The sequence below is a fragment of the Macaca nemestrina genome, chromosome 2 (genome assembly GCF_043159975.1).
Source record: "Macaca nemestrina isolate mMacNem1 chromosome 2, mMacNem.hap1, whole genome shotgun sequence".
Classification (NCBI taxonomy): domain Eukaryota; kingdom Metazoa; phylum Chordata; class Mammalia; order Primates; family Cercopithecidae; genus Macaca; species Macaca nemestrina.
This window is the reverse complement of record NC_092126.1, coordinates 119,490,826-119,515,607: the sequence shown is the minus strand read 5'-3', so window position 1 is coordinate 119,515,607 and position 24,782 is coordinate 119,490,826. Positions and strand designations below refer to the sequence as shown.

The 24,782-nt window shown below is 40.9% G+C and overlaps 1 protein-coding gene across 17 annotated transcripts in view; it reads left to right on the top strand.

Moving 5' to 3' along the window:
• The window catches only part of LOC105482397 (ELKS/RAB6-interacting/CAST family member 2), a 981,466-nt gene that overhangs the window by 510,515 nt on the left and 446,169 nt on the right, over window positions 1–24,782 (top strand). The window lies entirely within an intron of this gene.

The following is a 24,782-nucleotide window of genomic DNA, read 5'->3' as shown; positions in this document are numbered from 1 at the left end:
ACAGAGGCTAAACCATTTACAGACCCATCAACAATGTGTAGGAATGCCTCTTTTTCCATAGAGGCATTCCTGACAGAGGCATTGCCAGTGCCATGCGCTTTTCAAACTTTGTCTTTGTTAATATGGGAGGTGGAAAATGATATTTAAGTGCAGTTTTGATTTGCTTTTATTTTATTACAAGTGAAAATGGACATGTTTAAATGTGTTTATAATTTGTCGTATTTTTTTATTGGTCTTTTTCTTATATAATTTGTAAAAGATTTTTATATATTAGAAAAATGGTATGTTTGTCTTTGATCTGAGCTTTAAATGCTCCCCCTGACCATTTGTCACTTTTGTTTTGATTTGGCTAATGGTGGTTTTTGTTATGCAGATTTTTTTTTACAAAATTATTTTACATAGTCAGATGTATTCAGTCATCTCTTTTATGTCTTCTGAATTTTGTATCATACTTAGAAACCCCTTCCACGCTACAAGACTATAAGAACAATTGTCCTGTGATTTCTTTTAGTAATTTCATGATTTGTGTCTTAGTCTGTTCAGGCAACTATAACAAAATATAGACTGGAGAGCTTCTAAACAACGGAAATGTATTTTTCACAGTTCTGGAGAGTGGAAAGTTCAAGATCAAAGGTACCAACAGATTCAGTGTCTGGAGAGTGCCTGCTTTCTGGCTCATGGACAGAACCTTTTTGCTGTGTGAGAACAAGGTGAAAGGGGTAAATAGGCTCCCTTTGACTTCTTTTATAAAGGCACTCATCCCATTCCTAGTCGCCTCCCAAAAGGCCCCACCTCCTCATACCATCACTTTGGAGGTTAGGATTTCAATGGATGAATTTTCCCGGGGCACAGTCTCTTAGTATTTTTATGTTCTGATTTTCTGCATTTAAGTCTTTGAACCATCTGGAATTTATCTTAGTGTAAGGTATGAAGCATGGATATAACTTTATTTTTTTTCCTAGGCCAAGTGAAGTTTCAATGTCACTTTCATCATTTGCTCTTCACTGGAGTTAGATGGGCCCAGGTTAAGTTTGCCTAAGTTCACGTAGTTTCCCACTTTAAAATAGGACACACTCTTACTTGCTTGTTCAATGTCCGTCTTTCAGTCTAGAGTAGAACTTTGATCTAGAAAGGACCTGTCTTATCCAACCAGTACCTGCAAAAATAGTAGACACTTAATAAACACTTATAGAAGAAACAATGTGAGTTGTGAAGAAATGGAGTTATAAGGCGGTAGAAATTATGAGTAATTTGAAGCTGTAAAAAAGGCATTTGGAGTGGAATGTGAGTCATCAAGGCAGTGATGGAGGGGAACCAAGTCAACAGGGGGTGAAAGGTGAGCCAGCTTTTGCTTCATGAGACAATAGAACAACCCTGGGTCCAGAGTCACTTTGGACCCAGGATGGGTTTTCCGTGCTCTTCTCTGTGAGACCCAGAAGGAATATAATTTTCTTCTTTTTCCTCTTGGGAAAGCTAATTTCTCAGGTTTCCTTGGTTTCCGTGAGACCCACCTGTATAATCGAGATCCCTGGCTAACTGTGGCAGGATGTAGGAACAAGTGTGGAAAATGTGGCCAGAGTTAAGAACAAAGAGATGTTGGCCAGGCTGTGTTTTAGATGCTTTGGGATCGCTAGGTAACCCTGCCCAGTAGGCAGATTGGAATGAAAATCTGAAATTTGGCAAAGAGGCATTACCCATGGTGCAGGGTGACAAATTCTATATGAATGTCATGGACATTCAGAGGAGCGAAGAGTTGGAAAATTTCTATGAATTGGTGGTATCTGTACTGGACTAGAAAAATGGAAAAGATTTTACCAGATGTAGAACTAGATGAAGAGCCTAAGCAATGGCAAGAGAGGTGGGAAGATAGAAGGCACGCTCAGAAGAAACGGGACTGTCTGTAGCTTAGGCTCTGCAGTAGGGGAAAGAGGGGCAGAAAGGGCCAGTCCAGACAGAGGAAAGCCTTGAGTGCTGAGATGAAAGATTTTGAACTTTTTGAGCCTGGGATGAACATAACGAGGAGTATCTTCTGGGAGGATTAATCCTGAACCATCTTTGTGCTGGAGGGATAGGCAGTAGCCCAAGCTAGAAGCAATAATGACGAATAAGAAGAAACAGGTTTAGGGGACGTAGGGATAATTAATGAAAATTTTTAAAAGACAAAAGCACCCAAATCTTCAGCCTGTATCTCTGTCCTCCTTGTTTCCAGAAGAACAAGGCCGTGTTTCCACAAGAGCCAGCAAGACAGGAGAAACAAATAAACAAAAAAGCTACTAAGAGAACAGGAAGAAAATAAAAGCATGGTGGAAGAAACTTTGCCTAAGTAGCTTGCAGTTATTGCTGTTGCTATCATTGCAGCAGAAATAAGAACAGGTTTTGTTGAGTACCTGTTTGCTCTTAGCTCTGGTCCTATGCCTTCTGCAAGGTTTAATTTATGTTTTTTTGTTTATTTGTTTTTATTTTGTTTTGTTTTGTTTTATAGCAACTCCAAGATAGTAGGTGCTATTACTCAGTCCCATTTTTGAGATCAGGAAACCAAGGCTCAGGGAAGTTAAGTAACTTGTCCACTCTTATACAACTATTAAGTAGTGGAGCCAGGATTCAAACTCAGCCATTTCGGTTCCAGAGCCAGAATCTTAAACACTGTGTCTGATTCCAAAGTAAGGCTTTTCGTGCTAGTATAAATTGATTTGGCTCAGGCACTCCTGGGACCATAGGGACCACTTTTTAATGTGCTTCTTTTGGGGTGGAAAGCTATTTCTATAATACAAAGGATTCCAGGCATTGATGAAAACCTCTTATAATGGAAGTTGAGAAGCTGTTTGTGTTGGCAGTTCTAGCAGCTTTTTTGAGCTGCTGGTCCGAGTCTTTGCCCTCTCTTGAGCCAGAATGTGAAATTCCTGTTTTTGAAGTGAGTTTGAGTGGGCCTGGTGAGTGGGCCTCCATGGAGGCAGTGGCTTTGTAGACTGGAGACAGTCAGCTCTGGATGCGCTTCAAGGATCATGGATGGCAGAGATGGGGGAAGACCTCGGTCATCCATCCTTCTGCCTGCTTAAGATGGTTCCCGGCGGGGAATTCTGGGGAAGCAGCCAAGAGAAAAGATGTATTTCCAGGAGGGGTTTTCTGCTTGTTCCAGGAATCATTTTTTGGGACAGTTCTTCATGGCCCCACACAGTGTGATTAGAGAACCGCAGCAGCATCAAAGCCGAAAAGAAATGAAGGCCTTTGTTTTGATATATGATGGTTTTCCTTTTGGAAAACAACTCTCCGAAGGAGAGATGGACTTCTCTGCAGCACAGTATCTGTATCTGCCTTGATCTTGTCTGATACAAGTGGGAGTGCTGGCAGCACATAACAAAGACAAGGGCTGAGAACTCAAACCACGTATTAGCCTCTGTCCGGCTAGTAATCACACTGTGGAATCATTCCTTCCTCATCGTTATGTCAGGTCAGAGGGTAGGTATCATGCCATCAAGATGTAGGGTCTTCCTCCTACAGAGCTTAGGTGTTTTTTATTTTTTTCCCTAAACTTTTAAACTTTAAACTTTTAAGCTGTGATGACTTTGTCGGTATGCCTGATAGAAAGGATCTGTGCTGGCTTCTCAGTTCTCCCAGCTGCTGGAGAGAGTGGGATTTCTTTCCTTGTTGTGTTTTTTGGTTTGTTTGGTTTATCTTCTCATCTCTCATAGACATCTTACTTTTATATAGTTTTCTAAAATTAAAATGTTTGGGTAGAGTGACTAACTAAACTTCCCTGCATTTTAAATGCTATTTGTAGGCTGTTTTTATCATACGATCAACTAAGTTTTGTAAAGTTTAAAAACACACAAGACCTTTCTAAAACCCGATATTAACTCTGTATTTTTAATGTAATTTTGGGGGAAGATAATTCTAAGTGCCTTTCTTGGAAAACTGCGCTCTCATTTGTTAAGCAGTTTTCATGGGCCAGTGTCTGTGCAAAACACTGATGTGCAAGAATTTTTCTAATCCCGACAACCCTGGAAGGTTAGTGTGATTTGCAAAGGGCATATGAGTAAACTGAGGTTAGTGAGGTTATTGGTAATCTGCTCGAGGTCACTGGATTTGAACCTAGGTTATCTCAGGAGCGATGGGCATGTGGGAACAGGCACACATGAATATTTCCTTACATGCCATCATAAAAACAATTTTAAAAAACTTATTCTGAAGGCAGTGGGAGATAGGATTGTGTTACAGAAAGACGTCTACCTGTTACTTCCCATACAACCAAAATTGGACTCATCACCACTTATTTCACCCATCCTCCCACTGCTCTATATATTTGGCACTTAGGTGTGGAAAGTGGCACAACATTCACCTGCTTATCTAAGGTAGAAAACTCTAAATGGCCTGTTGCTCATCCCTCACTATATCTAATCCAACAGATTCCATTTCTTTCCTTTTGTTTCCCCACTCTCAATGCTGCTGTCCCATTTGGTAATTTGGCCAATTGCAGTAGCCTCCAGAGAGTCACAATCTGTCCCAGTCTCTGTCTTATACTCCAGATAAAATCAATGAGGCAACAAACACCCTGTGCCTGAAAGCCCCTGTTGCCTCCTCCTCACACGTTAGGCAGAATATCCAACTCCACCTCCTGGCTTTATAAGCTCTTCACCATCTGGCCCTAAGTTGCTTTCAAGTCATCTTAAACTCTATGTACATACAATGTTGCTCCAACCCCTCATTCCCCATTCAGTGTTTGCCTTCACCCAATGTTTTCTCATTGTCTGCACTTGACAGACCATTCCTATCTCTCTATATTGGAGCATACTTTTCCTATTGCCTAAATGACCCTTTCTGTCTATATACCTGCAAACCTCTATACATCTTTGAGGTTCAAATTTAATGTAGCTCCCTGATTTCTCTCAAAAGACAATAGTTCCACCCGGTCTACTATAAAGACACATGCACACATATGTTTACTGCAGCACTATTTACAATAGCAAAGACTTGGAACCAACCCAGATGCCCATCAGTGATAGATTGGATAAAGAAAATGTGGCACATATACACCATGGAATACTATGCAGCTATAAAAAACAATGAATTCATGTCCTTTGCAGGGGCATGGATGAAGCTGGAAACCATCATTCTCAGCAAACTAACGCAGGAACAGAAAACCAAACACCACGTATTCTCACTCATAAGTGGGAATTGAACACTGAGAACACATGGGCACAGGGAGGGGAACATCACACATCGTGGCCTGTTGGGAGGTTGGGGGCAAGGAAAAGGAGAGCATTAGGACAAATATCTAATGTACGTTGGGCTTAAAACCTAGATGATGGGTTGATAGGTTCAGGAAACCACCACGGCACATGTGTACCTATGTAACAAACCTGCACGTTCTGCATGTGTATCCCAGAACTTAAAGTAAAATTTTAAGAAAATCACAAATAAAAAGCATTTTGTTATCATTTACCAACTCCATGTTTCTCCCTTTCACTAAACTTTGAATGGTCTAATGATAAAGATGATAACCTCTTTGTTTTTGTGTTCTCAATGCCTGACCCATGGCTCATGTTTCATAAATATTTGTTGGATGACTAGATGGATGGATGGATGGAAGGATGGATGGAATGATAGGTACATTGATTGGCATCAGGGAAGCCAAATGGGAGCTATTTCAGTGTCTGGACAATGAAAGCAAAGGTATGAGCTGAGCTAGTATCAATAAGAATTAAGGGGAGATAACTATTTTGGTAGATATTTTAAATTAAAATGGTAGAGCACAGTGATCTATTGTGTGTGATGTGCTGGGAATATGGAAGACTCACTCCTCTTTGACTCCCAATCTTGGGTGGTTTTGATGAAGATAAAGAGTACAGAAAATGAGGGTGATTTTGATTATGAGGAGGCAACAGTTGAGATTTTAATTTTAATATATTGAGATGTATGTAGGATATCCAGGATTGTTCAACAGACATTTGAAAATTTGAGGAAGGTACAGATCCTTGCACCTCCACCACTCAGAGAGTGATTTCAGTTCCTGTCTGGCATTCCTTCTTTCAGCTCCATTGTCTCTCTCCAGCCCCCTTCTTTATGCCCAATCTATATGTTACTGACATGGAAAGATGTCCAAGACATATTATAAAATGTATAGTATTGTCCACTGTATTTTTAAAGGAGATGTGTCTATGCTTGCATTATGCCTAAAAAATTTCTAGAAAGATTGACAGAAAACCCTTAACAGTGAGAGTGGTTTATTGGGGAAGATGGAGGGGCAATATAAGTTTTCTTTTTATAAACCTTTTTGTACCATTTAATTTTTTATTACTAGCATTTGTAATTTTTTAATTAAGATATATTTACATACCATAAAATTCACCCTTTTAAAGTGTATAATTAAGGGATTGTTAGTATATTCACAAGGTTGTGCAACCATCACCACCCTCTAATTCTAGAATTAAAATTTAATCACCCCAGAAATAAACCCCATACCCATTAGCAGTCACTCTCTGCTCCCTCATTTATTCCCTCTTTTCCCCAGCCCCTGGTAACCACTAATCTATAATATTTTCTCAGTATTCAAGTATTTGAGACCTTTTGTTTAATTGGGATTATATATTATGTGTTTTTGTGTGACTGGCTTCTTTTACTTTGCATAATGTATTTGAGTTTCATCCACATTATAGCATGTATCACTATCTCATTCCTTTTTACTGATAATATTCCATTATGTGGGTATACCACATTTTGTTTATCTATTCGTCAGTTGATTGACTTTTAGGTTGTTTCCAGTTTTTAGCTGATATGAAAAATATTGCTATGGACATTCATGCGCCAGTTGTTGCTTGAATATATGTTTTCACTTCTCGTGGCTGTATATCTGCAAGTGGAATTGCTGTGTCCCATGGTAACTATGTTTAGCTTGTTGAGGAACTGCCAAATTGTTTTCCAAAGTGACTGTGCCATTTTACATTCCCACTAGCAATAAATAATTGTTCTAAATTCTCCACATTCTCACCAGCACTACTTCTTATTTTTCTTTTTGACTATAACAATCCTATCGGGTGTAAAGTGGTATCTCATTGTGGTTTTGATTTACATTTTTCTAATGACTAGTGAGATTGAAGATCTTTTCATGGTCTGATTGGCCATTTGTATATCTTATTTGGAGAAATGTCTATTCAGATTCTGTGCCCATGTTTAATTAGGTTATTTGTCTTTTTATTGTTGAGTTGTGGTATTTATATATTCTAGATACTAGACCCTTATTAAATATATGACTCTTGGTTTTTCTTGTATATTAGTAATTTTATTACCCGTATTACTATAATAATTAGTAATATTGCTAATTAGTCATTGTTAGTATTTGATATGTCCTTTTAAAGTCCTGTTCAATACATATTTAATCTTTTTAATAAGTCATAATGGGAATAGTTTTAAAAATTTTGCTCTTAGAGAAAGTAAGTAAAATTATGATTTGTGATTTGTACTATTATAATTAGATATGTTGTTTATGAATAAATTACTAGTTGACAGCTTTATATTGGCACTGCTTTTTTGATGGTTCAATGAGGTACTGCTAGGGACAGTTTGTCAAAACTTTAAAATAAAGCATAACCTTGACCCCAAACATATATGCTCCTGCAACACACATGCGGCCGTTTATATGAAATAAATGTTTCCTCTCTTTTGGTAATGTCTTAGCTACCTTTGAAATGGACTCTTACCTTGAATATTCACTTAGTTTTTATGTCTACCAGTGTGACTGAACTTCAAAATTTGAGCTACTTCCAACCAAATAATTTACCCATTTAAATGCTCAGGGTATGGCCTCATTTTATAGTGCCATAAAATGAAATTTAAAAAGCCTCTCCAGAGAGCTGTGATTACCATTTTTTTCTTTAGTTGTTAGCCAAGCTAATAAATATTCTTAGCAGTTCTGTCATCGTATGTCATATAAAACTAGATCTAATGATCAAACCTAAGAGAAGATCCCACACAGCCTTCTGTGTGGCTCTAGAGGAAGAAACGATTCACCTGATTATTAGATCCTTGGGTTTTCGGAAGGAGGATTTAACACTCAACCCTGAGAAGGATGTGTGGAGGTGCCCTTGCAAAGGTTGGCTTACTGCTGGTCAACTGGCTGCTTAGGGAAATGAAGGTAGAACTGTGTGGCCCTGTGATGCGATGTGTTCCTCAGTTGTCACTGCAGAGACACTTGGCTGGGACTGGAGATGGTCATACTGGCTTCTCTCTTCATGTGTATACAATGGTGAGGATGTGTGTGTGTGTGTGTGTGTGTGTGTGTGTGTGTATAAAATTCCTGACCAGTGACTTTCCAGTCTTCCAGCTTTTCTGGCTCTCCAGCATACCATCTTGGGTTCTATAGCACATGATCTCTCTTTCCAAAAGTATCCATTAAAGCTTGGGACCTTTCTCAATTTTTGACAGCCAGTAATTCATAAAGGAAAAATGAATTAAGTCCATTTTACCTTTACATTTCTCCTGTAGGGCAGGAGAGTTGTTTGGAAGTGATTGCTGCAGGCTGTTAAGACAGCTACTTAGCTTTCAGGGCTGGCAAGAGAAGGATGAAAAGTAATGAGTTAACCTGCTAAGAATTTGGCCATTTTAATCATTCGAGTCTGGGTATACTTTGTCTCCATTTATACTGAGTGGGGAAACAGTTATCTTGATAAGCAAGGATTTATCTCACCCTCACCTCTCAGTGGCTGCCTGGATTCAGAGTAGAATAGACCCCTTTATGTAGCAAAGGGAATGGGCATGTTTTTTATGAGTTAGAAAAAGAAAAAAAGCCACTGGTATTTTTTTAAAGTTCTTATCAGCAAAGAGCATTACTGAGAAATCCAATAGGGTAGTGATGACATTCAATTTTATTTGTACCAGGAATGCACAGATGGCTGGAGTTAGCAGCTATTCATTTTTAGCACATATCTCTCATTATTGTTAGTGAGAATTACACAGACCTATCAAAGGTGGGAAATAGAGGAGAGTCTGTAGTATCAAATAAACGTGTATCATTTTTGTGCAAAGGTCACATACTTTGAATAATTCCTTTCTGTAATTGTAACTTCCCATTGTTAGTTTATTCTTGCTGAATTTGTACGTTGTCATGGTGTTTTTAATGGCCTGAAGAAAAGCATTTCAGCAAACTGCACAGGTCTGAGACTTATAATTAGTCATTGCAGCCTGTGGGCTGTTACGCAAATAGCTCAATCGAGATGTGTTTTTATGTAAAAGTTCCCCTTGATTAATTGCCCAGGAAATGCCTTCAGTTCATAGAGATTTCTAAATCTATATCATAAATATTCTACTCCCAACAATTTGTTCGGTGAGAAAACTATGATTCTTTTTCTGAATCATCATGTTTTCAGGTGTTGCCGGGAGTTTTCTTTTAATTAGTTTCCTTCAAGCAGCAACATAGAAAATAAACACCAACAGCCAGGGAAACTACTGTTCCTTGTCATTTGACTTCTGCATTTGGAATGTAAACCAATATGCTGATTTTCTAGAAGATTCATATTAAAATGCTATGTTAAAAAAGAAAAAAATAGAAAATCAAATAATTAAAAATATAAGAAAAGCAGATTTGAGTTCACTATGAAACAAAAAGTTATTAAGAATTTGACAGTCTATTTTTGAATAGTGTCTGTTTTGTGGTGCTATATATACCACAGACTGGGTAATTTATACTGAACGGAAGTTTACTTCTCACAGTTCTGTAGGATGAAAAGTCCAAGATCAGGAAGCTGGCATCTGGTGAGGGCCTTCTTGCTGCTTCAGCCCATGGTGAAAGGCAGAAAGGCAAGACAGGGCAAGAGAGTACAACAGAGACAGTGAGAGAGGGCTGAACTTGTCCTTTCATAAGGAACCCACTCCCAGGACAACAGCATTAATCCATTCATAAGGACGGTGCCCCCATGACCCAAACACCTCCCATTTGGCCCCCACCTTTCAGCATTGCTGCATAGGGGATCAAGTTTCCAACTCATGAACTTTGGGGGACACATTTAAACCATAACAGATAAAATATTGCTTTCTTTTTTTTTTTGAGACGGAGTCTCACGCTGTTGCCCAGGCTGGAGGACTACAGGCGCCCGCCACCGCGCCCGGCTAATTTTTTGTATTTTTAGTAGAGACGGGGTTTCACTGTGGTCTCAATCTCCTGACCTTGTGATCCGCCCGCCTCGGCCTCCCAAAGTGCTGGGATTACAGGCTTGAGCCACCGCGCCCGGCAAAATATTGCTTTCTTCATGGGTTGGGCTTTGAAGATGTTGATTTTATAGGGGTTTTCAGTTTCTTCAGTGGGAAAGGGGCAAGTTTTTCTTGTAAATTTCTTCTTTGAAGGAAGAATTCTGATTTTATAAGGTACAACAAGAAATAATTTAGGATTTATACCAGAAATAGGGCCTAATAGTAATCAGAATCACTGCATGGGCAAAGAAATATGAGGTTGAGACCCTACTATCAACAAAACACCTACTTTTTGAAAATCAATTCCTTTTTTTCTGCTTTAGTTTGAATCTTAATGAAATATTTTTCATATTCATCTAATTAGTATTGGTGTTTTTCTTAAAAAATTTGACTTACTACCTAGTAGTATAGAGAAATCCATCTATACAATATGACTTTAAATTATTTCTCATTTCTAAATTATGCTACAGCTATGTTTAATAGTTATCCATACATTATCCCATAGGAATTTTCAAAAACTTTAGTTATTTCTCAAACCTCAGCTATTCACTGATAAACAATTTCCTTAGATGCTGTATGAAGAATATTAGAGTAAGCTTACTCCTGTCTGTTTTCAAGGAGTATCAGATAGTTTTTAGTCTTTGCAATGTCTGTGTTATACAGAAGACAAAGCCTACGTGTAAAAGAGAGATGCCCTCACAAGCACTGTTTAAGGATATGTGTGTGTGAAATAAATATAAATATATATGTATGCGTGTGATTGTGTGTGTGTGTTTATCCTCTGATGTGAAAAAAATGGGTATTTACTGAGTTTTCTGTGGTGAGAAGGAGAGAAAGCACTTGGAACAGCCCATGGTGGATGGGAGTCATGTAGCTTTCGATAAACAGTCTTACAGCTGCACAATGAGTTTTTTCTTTTTAGTAGTAGGATTATCCTGGTTAACTCTGATAAAAGGGAATTAGCAAGTATGGTAAATCAGAGGTATTCAGTTAGGAAAATGACATGAATTTTGGAGTCTAATAGATTGGTGTGAAGCCCCAGCACTGCCTCCCTCTAGCTGGATGAGCCCTCTAAGCACGTTGCTTTCCTGCTCTTCCTCATTTTTCTGGTCTATGCAATATCTATGTCATAAGATTGTCATGAGGATTAAATGAGGTGTGTATACAACATGAGCATTGCCTAGTCCAAAGAGATGCTGATCAAATGCTACATTCTATGGCATATGTGCTTATGCACCTGAATTGGAGATCCTAGTGGCTGCTCTGTGGATTTTAGATGGGGTAACATTCCTAAATGTTTGGCCCCCCTGCCCCTGGGAGCTCTAGAAACATTGCTATCCAGGTGGAAACTAGAAAGGGCATGAAAAACTGTGGGTTCCCAGGATTTTCGTGAATCCCACTAGATAAAGATCCTATAATGACTGTAGTGTGGAGGATTATGTACATTGAGGAAATAGGCTTGGTCAAGAAGAGGGAAGGCCTATGTTCCAGGGGTCAGGAATCTGCACATGGGCTCTCAAGACTTATTTGACCCTAGCCCGTTGCTTTTTGGTTTTGTTTTTATTTTTGGTAATGTTATTAACATACCCTAGAGCTAGTACTGGTAGAATGCTATTTGGAAACCACCGGGTTAGGAAAAATATGTCATCAAGTGAAACTGAAACAGGTGGCATTTTAGCAGTGGATTGTGGAAGTGGTTGTGTCGAGGCAATTGTGTGGGGAAGTGGTTTGTTCTGTCTTCTCATTTAATCATGGGGAAGTGGTTTACGCCCTCTTTGCCGATAATTCTGCCACTTTCTTATCCTTCATTGATTTTTGCTTCATCTACCACCCACCACCGATTCTGTTTTACTCATTCACATTAGACTAAGAGAAAAGGTTTGAGTTACGAGAAGAAGAGTGGAAAGATCAGCCATTTGTTTTTGTAGTGTGTTGTCATGGGGATAAATACTTGGGAAAGTGTAAGGGTGCATAAATTACCATAACCCCTCATTGACCATAAGTTAAGCCTTCCAGATGCCTTAAGTTGCATTAATGAAAATAGTTTGGAAGAAGTTTGGGACAATGGAAAAATGAAGTCTGTTAGGTAGATACTAATGTGAATAGTCCCTAAGAACTGTTTGAAATGGTCAGTAAAAAGATTATGAAACATTTAGAAGGAAGAACACAAACACAAAAATAAAACAAAGGTTTAAGAAGTTTTAAAAAATAACTAACATATAATATGGGCATTGGTTAATGTTCAAATCTGTGCTGTCCAATAGGGTAGCCATTAGCCACATGAGACTACTTAAATTTAAATTAGTTAAAATTAAATAATATTTAAAAATCACTTTTACAGTTGCATGGGCTGCATTTTAAGTGTCCAGTAGCCACATGTGGCTCATGGGTAGTCTACTGGATAGCGTAGAAGTAGAAGATTTCCATAATTGCAGAAAGGTCTATTGGATATTGCATATGAGAGACAGGATTCTGACATGGTCCCATGATGATCTCCACCCCCTGGTTTTCACACCCTTGTATGATTTCCTCTACTTGAGTGTGGGCAGGTCTTGTGACTTGCATCTAGCTGATAGAATATGGCAAAGGCTATGGATGTCATTCCCGTGAATAGGGTATATCATATGGCAAAGGTGATGGAGTACCATTGCCATGATTATGTTATGTTATATGAGACTTCCTCTCAGCAGACTGGAGAGAGATCCTCCTGCTAGCCTCAAAGAATCAAACAGGCATGTTTTGAACTGCTTAGGTAGAAGGCCACATGGCAAGGAACTTTGGGTGGCCTTTCAGACCTGAGAGAAGCCTCCAGTTTCTAGCTAATAGCCAGTTAAAAGCTGGGAACCTCAGGCACAGAGCTGCAAGGAAAGGAATCCTGCCAACAACCTGAATGAGCTCGGAAGCACATTATTCCCCAGTTAAGCCTGCAGATGAGAACTGCAGTCTGGCTGACACCCTGATTTCAGCCTGGTAAGACCATGAACAGAGGAACCAGCTAAGCTGTGCCTGGACTTCTGACCCACAGAGGCTGTGAGATAATAAATAAATGTTGTTTTAGGCTGCTAAGTTTGTAGGAATTTGTTATGCACCAATAGAAATCTAATTCAGTGCTGGTCTAAATTATTTTTGGGTTGGTCCAATAAGCCACACCTCAGATCCTAAAGAGTGTATAACTTGCTTTATTACAGCTGGTGCTTTGCCTACCTCATAGAAAAAAAAAAGAGATTGTAACTTCCAAAAGGGAATATCTAGGCCTAGTTAGTATGTTCCATTCTCTTTTGTGGCAAAGGCCTCAATAATGTACAACAGTATTTTATTATTTTTGTATAGCATAATAGATGCCATGATCTTTGACATCATCAAAACAATGGTTCAAATTCTGCATCCCTAACTTTTGAACTATATGATATTGGGCATATTATATAACCTCTCTAAGCCTCTGCTTCTTCATCTATAAAATGGGGATAAAGTACCCTCCATGTAAGGATGTTGTTTCATTTAACTGAGATTTTAGTTTTACAGTGTTTAGCACAGGATCTGATACATAATTCAACATTTCAAAATGGGGGATGCTTTCATTATTTAACAATGTTTTAAAATGGATTTCTGATAGCAAATAATATAAACTCCAACACATTACTTCCATACTCTAATTTGGAAAATCATCATATAAGATTTTATCTTCTTATACCTCCATTTTATTTTATGTCTGGACCACTGCAGCCCAACTTCAGATTGGATGCAATAAAAATAGGTCTTGCATACACGAAGTGCCACTTGTGCTCATAGGCTGCCTTGGCTGTATATTGTCTGGGCAAATCGCCCTCAACCTCTGGCCAGACTGTGGAATGTTGGTTTCCTCCAGTGTTAGCCCCCAGGGGGTCAATTTTCACAGTTTCCATATGTTTTTATATTGCTCCAAACTGTAAATACAGCTGACACCCTACCAAATTGGCCCTAATGTGCCTGTGTCTAACAGTGGAGTCGTAGGCTTTTAGAATGATACAGTACTCCATGGAATTGTGGTAATTAAATGAATGTTTTGTTTTTAAAGTGTTCAGATTCCATTTTTTAATTTGAAAAGAGGTAAATGATGTGCAAAGAGGAGATATGAGGTGGGAAGAGGGCAGGAGTTTTCATCTTATGTCTTGCCCTGTCTTGGGTCTGCCCCTTTGGTCCTGAAGCTCTGTCCTCAGATCCGTTACCTGGTATCTGTATTGTCCTTGCCCTTTTGTCCTTCTCTTACAGAAAGGGAATGTTTTGTTGAGCTTCTGTTTTTATCTTCTCTTATTTTGTTATCTCCAAACTCTTTGTCTCAGATTTAATCTGTTTGTACAGGAAGAAGAATCAGACTCATTATGATACACTTATGTTCCAGAATGTGAAATACAATACAAATTTCTGCTTATAGGGCTTTATCCATCCATAAAACCTTGTAATTTTTTCAAAAGGTGATCACTTTGAGATTAATGGGTTCAGAGAATGGAAATTAACAGGGAAATTGCAGGGTTCCCTTGTTGGTTTTGTGTTCTGCTTCATAGCTGAGTCCTCATTTCAGTAACTGTTGCTGCCCCGTGGCATTTAAGTTGCTGAGCTCTCACCTTCCATCCTGAAGCCCTTCTGGTGGAAAGCTAATGTTCCCAAATTATGACTTCATCTGTATCTTGTTCTCTAATAGTCAACCAAGCTACTGGCCAGGGACATCCTATGAAGTTTGGAGTGGTGTGTCTTGAAGTAGCTGAACTATAGAACAGACACAGTATCCTGAGAGTTCCCATTTGTGCTCCATAGAGCTTTGTAGGGTTGCTTTGGGGAAGGGAAAGTGGGACAGTGGTAGGAAGGAACTCTGCAACATTCTGCAAAGTTGGTTGCCAGAGCACACAGGTTAAGAGTTGGAGATAGTCTCTGAAGTCAGAATGATTGAGACTCCTGGCTCTGATATTCACTAGCTCTGTAACTTTTGACAATTCCCTCATCTGTAAAAGGAACAAACAAATAAGACCTACCTAGTAAGGCCTTTGCAAGAATTAAGTAAGTTAATATATGTAAAATGCCTAGAGCACATCATGTGATGTCACGGAGTAAGTAATATGAGCATTTGCTGCTATGATGATTATTGTCTCATGTTCTAGACCAGTGTTCAGCAAATTCTGGCCAACAGGCCAAATCTGACCCTGCTACTTGTTCTTGCAAATAAAGTTTTATTGCAACACAGTGTATATATTAGTGTATATATGGTTAGTGTATATATTAGTGTATATATTTTCTGTGGCTATTTTTGCACTGCATGAGAAAGTAGAGGCAAAGTTGAGTAGTTTTGACAGAGGCCATATGACCTGTGAAGTCTAAGATATTTACTATCTGGCCACTTACAGAAAAAGATTGCTGACCACTATTCCAGACTTTGGAAAGGCTTTCTCAGTGGCATAAATGAGAATAAACCATCAGTCTGCTGTGAACTATGTAGATTTTAAAAATCATCTGTTGAATACAAATTAAATTCAGAAAGAGTTACTCAGGCTTTTTTTTCTTTTTTGACCTCAGCCTCTTAGATTTCCAGTTTAATTTTGAAAATTATCTTTCTAGGGATGAGAACTCTAGGTTGTCATTGTTACCACCAGCTAATAATACTCAGTATTCATCATCACCTACCGCCCTGAGGACAGTAGGACTTGGCATGTCAGGGTGCAAAAATGGAAGGCCAGTGTGGCTTGGGGGAGGAGGATGAGATAAGACTTGGATGGTAGGAGTTAGATCTGGTAGAAGTCAATGTGAAGAATCAGTCCAGGTTTTTTGTGCCTTTTTTTTTTTTTTTTTTTGACTGGGTATCATTTCATTGATAAGGAACTGACAATCGCTTTATGAAATTGAATTTTTTTAATAGAAAATGCCTTTCTGAAAACAGATGTAAGAGAGCAAACTTAATTTATGCAAATCCTTACATGCACATTCCTAAATAATTTTAAGAATTCACATAAAGCATGTGGCAAAATAGGGGGACTTGTTTCATCCATTGACCAAAGTGAGGGTCAGTTCCAGAAATAAATAAAATTAAATTAAATTGTCACCAGCAGAAATCTGTGGGTGACAATGGACTAGGCATTGTGCTAGACCCTGTGTAGAGAAGACAAGAAGATAGGTGTGATCACTGTACAGAGGGTGCATATAGCAGAACAAGGAAGACAGGAAAGGAGCAGAAGTGTGGTGAGTTCATGGCAAGGCAGGCATGGTGTGATTTGGGAGTTAGTAACAGGAGGACCTAAGTTTCTTGATAGGCCAAGACAGCTTCCAGAGGACATCACGTTTATACTGGGGTGAAAAAATAAATATGAGTTATCAGTGATGAAGGAAGGGGCGGGGTGGGGGTGAGGTAAACAGTTTCTAGAAGAGGAAACTGCTTGTTCAGAGCCGTGGAGGACAGTAGGCTTTGGCATGTCAGGGTGCAAATGGAAGGCCAGTGTGGCTTGGGGGAGTAGGGTGAGATAAGACTCGCACAGTAGGAGTTAGATCTGGTACAAGTCAGTGTGAAGACACATGGATTTTTTTTTTTTTTTTTTTTGAGACAAAGTTTTGTTCTTTCACTCAGACTAGAGTGAAGTGGCATGATCTTGGCTCACTGCAACCTCTGCCCCACCAGGTTCAAGTGATTCTCCTGCCTCAGCCTCCCGAGTAGCTGGGATTATAGGCGCCTGCCACCCCACCTGGCTAATTTTTGTATTTTGAATAGAGACAGGGTTTCGCCATGTTGGCCAGCTGGTCTCGAACTCCCGACCTTAGGTGATCCACGCCCCCACCCTCGTCGGCCTCCCAAAGTGCTAGGATTACAGGCATTAGCCACCATGCCCAGCCAACACATGGATGTTTTTACAGGCAGTGGAGAACCAATAAAAAGTTTTTCAAAGGAGGAAGATATAAACCTTTGTATACTTTCTGCTGCCCAGCAGAGAGTGGATTGGGTGGACAATTGGAGCCAGCATCCTCGTCCAACTTGGAGATGGCGGTAGCTTGGGCCAGAGAGGACATGGGTGGGACTCATTCCTTCACTCTAGTGAATGTCCTGGAGATGGACTCCTGCTTGTCTGGTGGTGGAATAGTCCATAAGGAATTCAAAATGCAAATAAATATATGATTACAAATTGGCTGAATGCTGTGAATTGGCAGTGTGTGGGGTGCTGTCAGAGATTCTCAGTGATAGGAGCGGCGTCCTTGCATTTGATGCCCAGAAAAGGGCCTTCTGAGGAGGCATTACTTCAGCTGAGACTTAAAGGGTAAAAGTCAGTTGTGGGAGGAGTGGTGGCTGTGGAGAGGAATCCCAGACAGGGAGAATAGCCTGTGCCTATACTTCCCGGTGGGAAGGAGCTGCTGTGTTATTGCAACTGAAAGGAAACTGAATTCCTGATTCTGGGGCTAACAGTGAGAATGGTGTGGGATGAGACTGATAAGCAAAGTTCACAGGTGTGCAATTTTATTCTTTGGGAAAGGGAAGCCATTGGAAGATTGTATGCCAACCAGTGCATGATCTGACTTACTTTGAAACACCCAGTCTTGTTGTTGGATGGAGAATGGATGAAAAGAGAAGCAAGAGTGGAAGCAGGGAGACCAGGGAGGAGAGAAGAGACCCGTGATCCAGGCAAAATGTGATGGTGGCTTCAGCTCTCATGGAAGCAGGGGCAATGTTTCCCTGTTTGCACTCCTGTGCTATTGGCTCTGGGCGGGGCTTTGAGGCACCAGGTGGATATGTGGAGCCACAACATACTGAAGCAGGGAATATTTTCATGCGGGCACAGATGGCAGAGGAACCCTGCTTTGGACTCTCCTGAAAGTGCATCTGCCACCAGCTTTGACCATGTGGGCCAGGAATCCTGAGCATACAGTCCAGTCTACAGTGAGAGGGATGTAGACTGTGACAACATATTTAATGCTTAACAATTTGAAAAATAACCATTCCAGGGCCACTATCCTCAGACCTACATGACCACCCTGTGCTCTCTGGCTCACCAGACCTAGATGGGAGGCCAAGTGATAAGAAATTTATTTGGTAAATAGTAAATCAGAGCCAGGCTCATTAGTTAATCATGTGGCCCTGACGTCTGTGTGTGGTCTGCTCGAAAGGAAGAGCATCTTATTATTAGATGCCTGTGGGTTCAACACTGAGTTCTGCAGAGGGTGAGAAAGTTGCCTTTCCTTTACCCTTGGAGTTTCCTATGGGCTCAAGCCAATCCTACCAAGTCTATCAGGAGGGGTAGGAGGGCATCTGCAGTCACCCAGGGTCTCTCTGCCCTCCATCTCTGGGGCCTTCCTGAATAGCCTCGATCATTTCTTAGCATTGGCTTTCAGGCACTGGGTTCTGTTTACATTTCAGGTGGTGTTGCATCCATATTTGGGGGAGGTTTCAGGGCCAGAATACGGGAGAATGTTTGAAGGAATCAGCCCTTCAGGACCTCCACCGGAGTGAAGGAAAATAAACCCTTCTTTTGCTAATTGTGACCTTCTGCTGTGTCACCTGCTAAGATTGCTCCCAAGGTTTTCTTGGCTTGGGTGGGAAAGTAAATGGTAAGTGTAGTGGGGAGTAGATAAGTGCTCTAGAAGAGGGTTGGGGCAAGGGGATCAGGCTCTTGATGGCTGCAGTGGCCCATCTGGAGTGGCTGCTGCAAAGATACTGGCTGCAGTGGGGAGGCACAGCTGGGGTTGCATGCTCTGTGGGTCCAGCGGGATCCAAGAACAGGCCGGAGCCCTGCCCCCCACTGAGCTAGCAGAGCAGGAGCCCTACACTGGCTACAGCTGCCCTGCTGTGGCTCTGGACCCATGCATCCCTGCACTCTCAGGGGCCAGAAAGCCCCCAGTGCCCACAGGCTCAGAAGTGCCTGTTTCTGCTCCCTGTCCTCTTCCCACTCCTGGTGCCTGCTTCTGTGTGGAGCAAAGTTGTGGGCAAGTCTGGGCGCTGCTGCAACCTGGCCAGGTGTGTGCATGCTCAAGGCAGCACTGACACTCCAGTTTTCTGTTACCTCAGCCCCCTCTGGACTTTGGGTGCCGACAAGCACAAGTGGGAGGCCAGGGGTGCTGAGGATGGCTTGGCATGGGCCTGCAGCCACCCCTCCACATGAATATCCTGGGCACTGTGGATGGCATGTTGATGGCAGCGGGAGGCAGACAGGTTTCTGGGCAGAAAGGGACAGATCCCTGGACAGACTGAAGCCTGGGGACTGGGCTGCCTGTTCTGGGTGGAGTCTGAAGCCCAGAGTGAGAACTTCTGATGCCTTTTCTGGGCCTGCGCATGGCCACCCATGGAACAATCAGCATGCACTTTCTCCCTTCTGAGCCCATAAAAACCCTGGACTCATCCAGACTCACACAGATGTTGGGACTACCAGCTGCAGGAAGGAGCTACCTGCTTCGGGTCTCCTCGACTTTTCAGGACAACCTGCCTGTGGATAGGAGCTACCCACCATGAGTTTCCTCTTTGCTGAGAGCTGAACACTCATTGGGATGACCTGCCTGCAGAAAGGAGCTACCCATTTCGGGTCTCCTGGGAGCTGTTCTGTCACTCAGTGACACCTTGCTCACCCTCCAGTTGTCCATGTTCTTCATTCTTCCTGGAAGTGGGACAAGAACTTAGGACCCACTGAATGCTGGGACAGAAAAAGCTGTAACAGAAACAGGACTGAAACACACCCCCAACTCACCATATCGTAGGTGGTGAGGAGAGAAGAGCTGCAGCTCTTTGGAAAGCCCAGACCTAGGGTCTCCCAGAGCCAGGGCTGTGACACCCTCTCTGAGGCTCTGCGGTTCCTGGTGTCTCCAAGCTTCCGGGTACCACCACGTTCCCTGGTGCCTGCAAGGGAAGTCACTTGTGGTACACCTGGTCCAGCTGCAGCCTTACACGGAGCAGGCACCTGGAGCTGCGCCCCCTGCCACAGCTGGTGTACCTGGCTGTGTGCAGTAGCCAGACTCCATGCTTGCTGACACACCCCTCATCACTCCATGTCTGGCTTGCCCTTGGCAGGCATGGGATCTGAGATGGTAGTGTGAGCTGAGCGCAGCCTGCTGAGTCGAGTGGGTTGAATGAACCCACTTTGCTTGTGGGCTCAAGCAAAACCCAAGCAGGGGTGCTGCTGGCCACAGAGGTTTTCAGCTGGTAGAGCAACACCCTAAGGATCCTGTGACACTGTTATTTATAAAGCACTCACTGTGTGCCAGGAACTATTTTAAGAGCCTTAGGTTTATTAAATCATTTAACATCCCCATCCCCTAATGAGATAACTTGACCAGGGTTACAGACTTGGTAAGGGATGCCGCTGCAATAAGAATGTGGCTGACCTGGCAACAAAGTCCTTGATCTTGGGCATCTTACTGCACTGCCTCTTGGCCCCCTTGGTGACATACGATTCAATCATTTTTTCAGGCTTAGCAAGGAATAGGAACATCTTCCCCAAGGAGGGTTTTGCTAGTGGGGCCTGATGCTACAAGATGGAGGCCAAAATTGTCTTTGCCTGCAAGCAGTTCTTCTTCTCAAATTTTCAAATCTGAACACTGCCTCTGACACCTTTCTTTTAGCTATCTTATGCTATGTTACCAGGTTCTGGGTGTGTCCTGCTGGTCTGGTAAATGACAGATGTCTTTTTTTTAAGTATGTTGGCATTGTCAGATTTAACTGAGGGTGGCTTTGTCTCTGGGCCCTTGTGTAGCCCCAAGCACCACAGAGGAGGTGGAAGACACAATGCATGATGATACTCACCTCCGGGGAGCAAGGAGCATCAGTAGGGAGAGGAGGAAGAATAAAGCAAGGAGGGAAGCCAAGACAGCAAATGTGGGGATGTGGGCTTGGGCATCCTGCTGCATGGCTTTGACAAGGACTTACGCAGTTGACCATGATCAAAACTAGTAGCCAAAAAGCTGGGCTGTTCTTGAGAAGCTGCCACAAGGTGCAAAAGTCCATGAGCTCTGGCTTATCCTGGAGCTAAGTCTTCAGACCTTGCTCTAGCTTTTGGCTCTTGCTGGGAGGAGAGTTAGGTTCAAGTTGCCACAGCTGGCCAGATCCTTTCTCTTCCTGGAAAGGATATCATGCTCATGACATTTAGCACATTTATGCTTGCTGTAAGAACAAATCCTTAGAATATTTATGAAAGCTTTCTAAAATGTATAACTTTGCTGGAGTACTGAATGGTATTTACAAGCTTCAAAAAAAAAAAAAATGGAATCATCCCAGTGGTTACAAGTAAAAACTTCTATTATCGGAAATTCTGCTTGCAATGTGCATTGTCAGCTTCCATTGTATGTGTGTGGCCCATCTACTTGAGCAGTCATTTCAGGAGCCCAGCTTACTTACCTATGGCTGTCATGAGCTTCCTGCAATGCTTCCATTAGGATAACCTGCTAGGAATGTAACTCATCTCATTATTAAGGAAAGTGTAAGTGGGAGCTAAATGTGTGACATAAAGCATTCAATAATGCATTCCAAAGTCCATTGTTTGAGGTATTTGGAATACTTGCTGTTCTGAAATGGGTAACAAGGCACTAAATATGTGTGCACAATATTGCACAAGACATGATTACATTCTTCTTACTGTAAGCTAAGAGTGAAACAGAGTGAACATGATGCAGTCCGTTCTAAGCATTTTACCAGTACTAACTCATCAACCCCTCACAATCACCCTATGAGTTAGATACAGTTATTGTTTTCATTTTTATATGTGAGGAACCCAAGTCACAAAGATTAAGAAGCTTGCCCATGGCCACACAGCTAGAAATGGCAGACTACTGATGGGATTCCAGGCAGTCTTCTTCCAAGGTTTGTGCTATTAGCCACTGCTGTCCCTAGAAGATTCATATGGCCGAGAAATAGTCTTTCATGGGATTGCACCATTTTATACTTGCAGTTAAACATACATCTACTTATTTGTCCAACAGGAATGAATGCATATATCCACAAAAAGACTGGTATAAGAATGTTCATTGCAACTTTATTCTTAACAGTAAAAGAAAATTAAACAGCCCAAATATCCATTAACAAGGAAATAGCTAATCAAACTATAGTGTATTCATACAATGGAATAGTACTCAGCAATAAGCAATGAACTATAATACAAACAACAATATGAATAATAAATCTCAAACCTTTATGCTAAGCAAAAGAAGTCAGATACAAAAGATTATGTACCATATGATTCCATATATATAAAGTTTAAGAGCAAACAAAAGAAATCCGTATAAATAAAGGTTAGAATAGTGATCACTTCTGGGAAGAGGGAAGGGCCATGAGGCAGGGTGATGGCAATGCTCTATATTTTGATTGGTCAAAAACCTTTGACGTGTACACTTAATATTTGTGCATCTTCATGTACGTATTTATACCCTATTTACACACACACACACATGCACACACACACACACCCATACAGTATAAATTGAAGATCCCATTTCCTCCCAAACCCATTGCCTTCTTCAGTCATGACCACTGTTTTTATAGACTGGCGTGGAGTTTCCAGGAGTTTCCATTTATATGCATGTGTGTCTATATACATCCAAATAGGCATTCCTATTTTAACATAAATAAGATCAAACTATATGTATTATTTCTATTTCTGCTACCTGCTTTCCTTTTTGAGTAATAATATGAGTAATAATCCTGAAGGCTTTTCCATGTCCATACTTCATTTTGCCTTAATCTTTTTAGCGACCTTGATTTTATGTTATGAATATACTTAATTTCTTCAGTTTCCTTCTGATGGATGATTAGGCAATTTTCAAATTTTTACTTTTACAGTTGTAATGGAAATGTTTGTATATATATATTATATATATATATGTGCACATGTGCAAACACTTTTGTAGGTTGTTTTCCTAGAAGAAGGGTTTGCTTAGGCAAAAGGAAGGTATGCTTTGGTGGAAATTGCCAAATTGATTTCCAAAAATCCTTTTGTTAATTACACTCCTCCTGACCAATGTGAGAGAGCTAGATTCCTGCATTCTTCCCAGCAATGAATATTACCAATCTTTAAAAGTTTTTGAGAGCAGATGGGTGAAAAAGTGGCATCTTTTTGTTTCTATTGAGATTTCAAAATAAGTTTCGATTTTCTCCTTGTTTTGCAAATATGCGCATGCCCTTGGACAAACATATGCATCTCCTGTCCTGCACTCCTAGCTATGTAATTCCAGAGGTCTCAGAGTCTGACATGTTCTCACTACCAAGTTAGCACTTTATTCTTAGAATTTGACAGATGATTCTAGTGAAAATGGCGGGATTCTGTTCTCTCTGACATGCTTTCTTAATATGGTAGTCATTGTTGACCTTGAACCTGTTGGAAATTTTTAATTTAATGCAAATTCCTTGATGGCAACTGAATTTTGAATAGTGACATCCCTTGCTTTATGAAACTGGTAAATTTAAATTAAACATTGAAAACCTTACCACTATATTTTCCAAATACTTCTTTTACCATAATTGTTTTTATCTTTTTAAAATTTACATTTTGCATATATTCTTAATGCTGCTTTTTTTCTGGAGAAAAAATTCACCCCAAAGAAACCTTTTTTTTTTTTTTTTTTTTTTTTTTTTTAAAATAATGGAGCAGGTCAGTCTCTGGCAGAGCCTTGCCAAGTGGTTGGGTGTTTGACAAAGAGTGATACTTGCTTCTGGGGCAGGATAGTAAGAAGGCATGGCAGTCTCCATGACCAGGGCCCTTCCCGTCTAGATTTTGGAGATATTTGAAAGCTGTACTGAATTTAGCACTTTGATTCATTCAGTGTGGGTGTACTTCTGCAGGTAGGGGAAGATGTGGAGACTAATAGGTCACTTACAGATTTTATTCTTACAAATGCTGAAGTTGTTGCTAGCAAAAATCACTGTGGTCATTTTTTCACTGAGCATCTGTGAGGGAATTTTCTCTTCTCTAAGAGATCTAGTATTTTTAAATTTCATGACTCCTCTGCCTGCCTTCCTCATAAATTGCCATTTTAACCTGTGTTTTAGGTAGCCTTAGGGCTTCCCTGAGAAACACTTGAGAGAGGAGTTCTCTGGTAGTGAGGCTCTGCTCACCTGTTCCACCCCACTTCTTGCTTCTTTCCTACCTGTGCGAGAGCATTCCTTCATTTCCCTTTTGACTTTCAGGTAAAGCATTAAGTGAAAGAAAGGCTTCAACTGCTAGAAATATCTTTGAAAACCGTGGCACTACTTCAGGAGAGTGTGGACACTTTATATGTAGCTATTGACAGTTTCATGTACAAATACAAGATGATCATTCTCATCACCTTGCTCTGCATCTCTCTAATTGGCCCAAATCCTGAGCAATGCCATTCAAAACCCGACTTTCCTTTTTCAGTCACTGGTGTCTTAAATAAGGGAGTGTTGAAAGGAGTGGCTGGAGATAGGCCTCCAGCATAATGTCAAAACTTCAGTTCCCCATTTTTCTTAGCCACTAATTCTTGTTTTTTTTTTTTTTTTTTTTTTTTTTTTTTTTTTGAGATAGAGTCTTGCTCTGTCACCCAGGCTGGAGTGCAGTCAACCTCCACTTCCCACGTTCATGCCATTCTCCTGCCTCAGCCTCCCAAGTAGCTGGGACTACAGGTGCCTGCCACCACGCCCGGCTATTTTTTTTTTCCATATT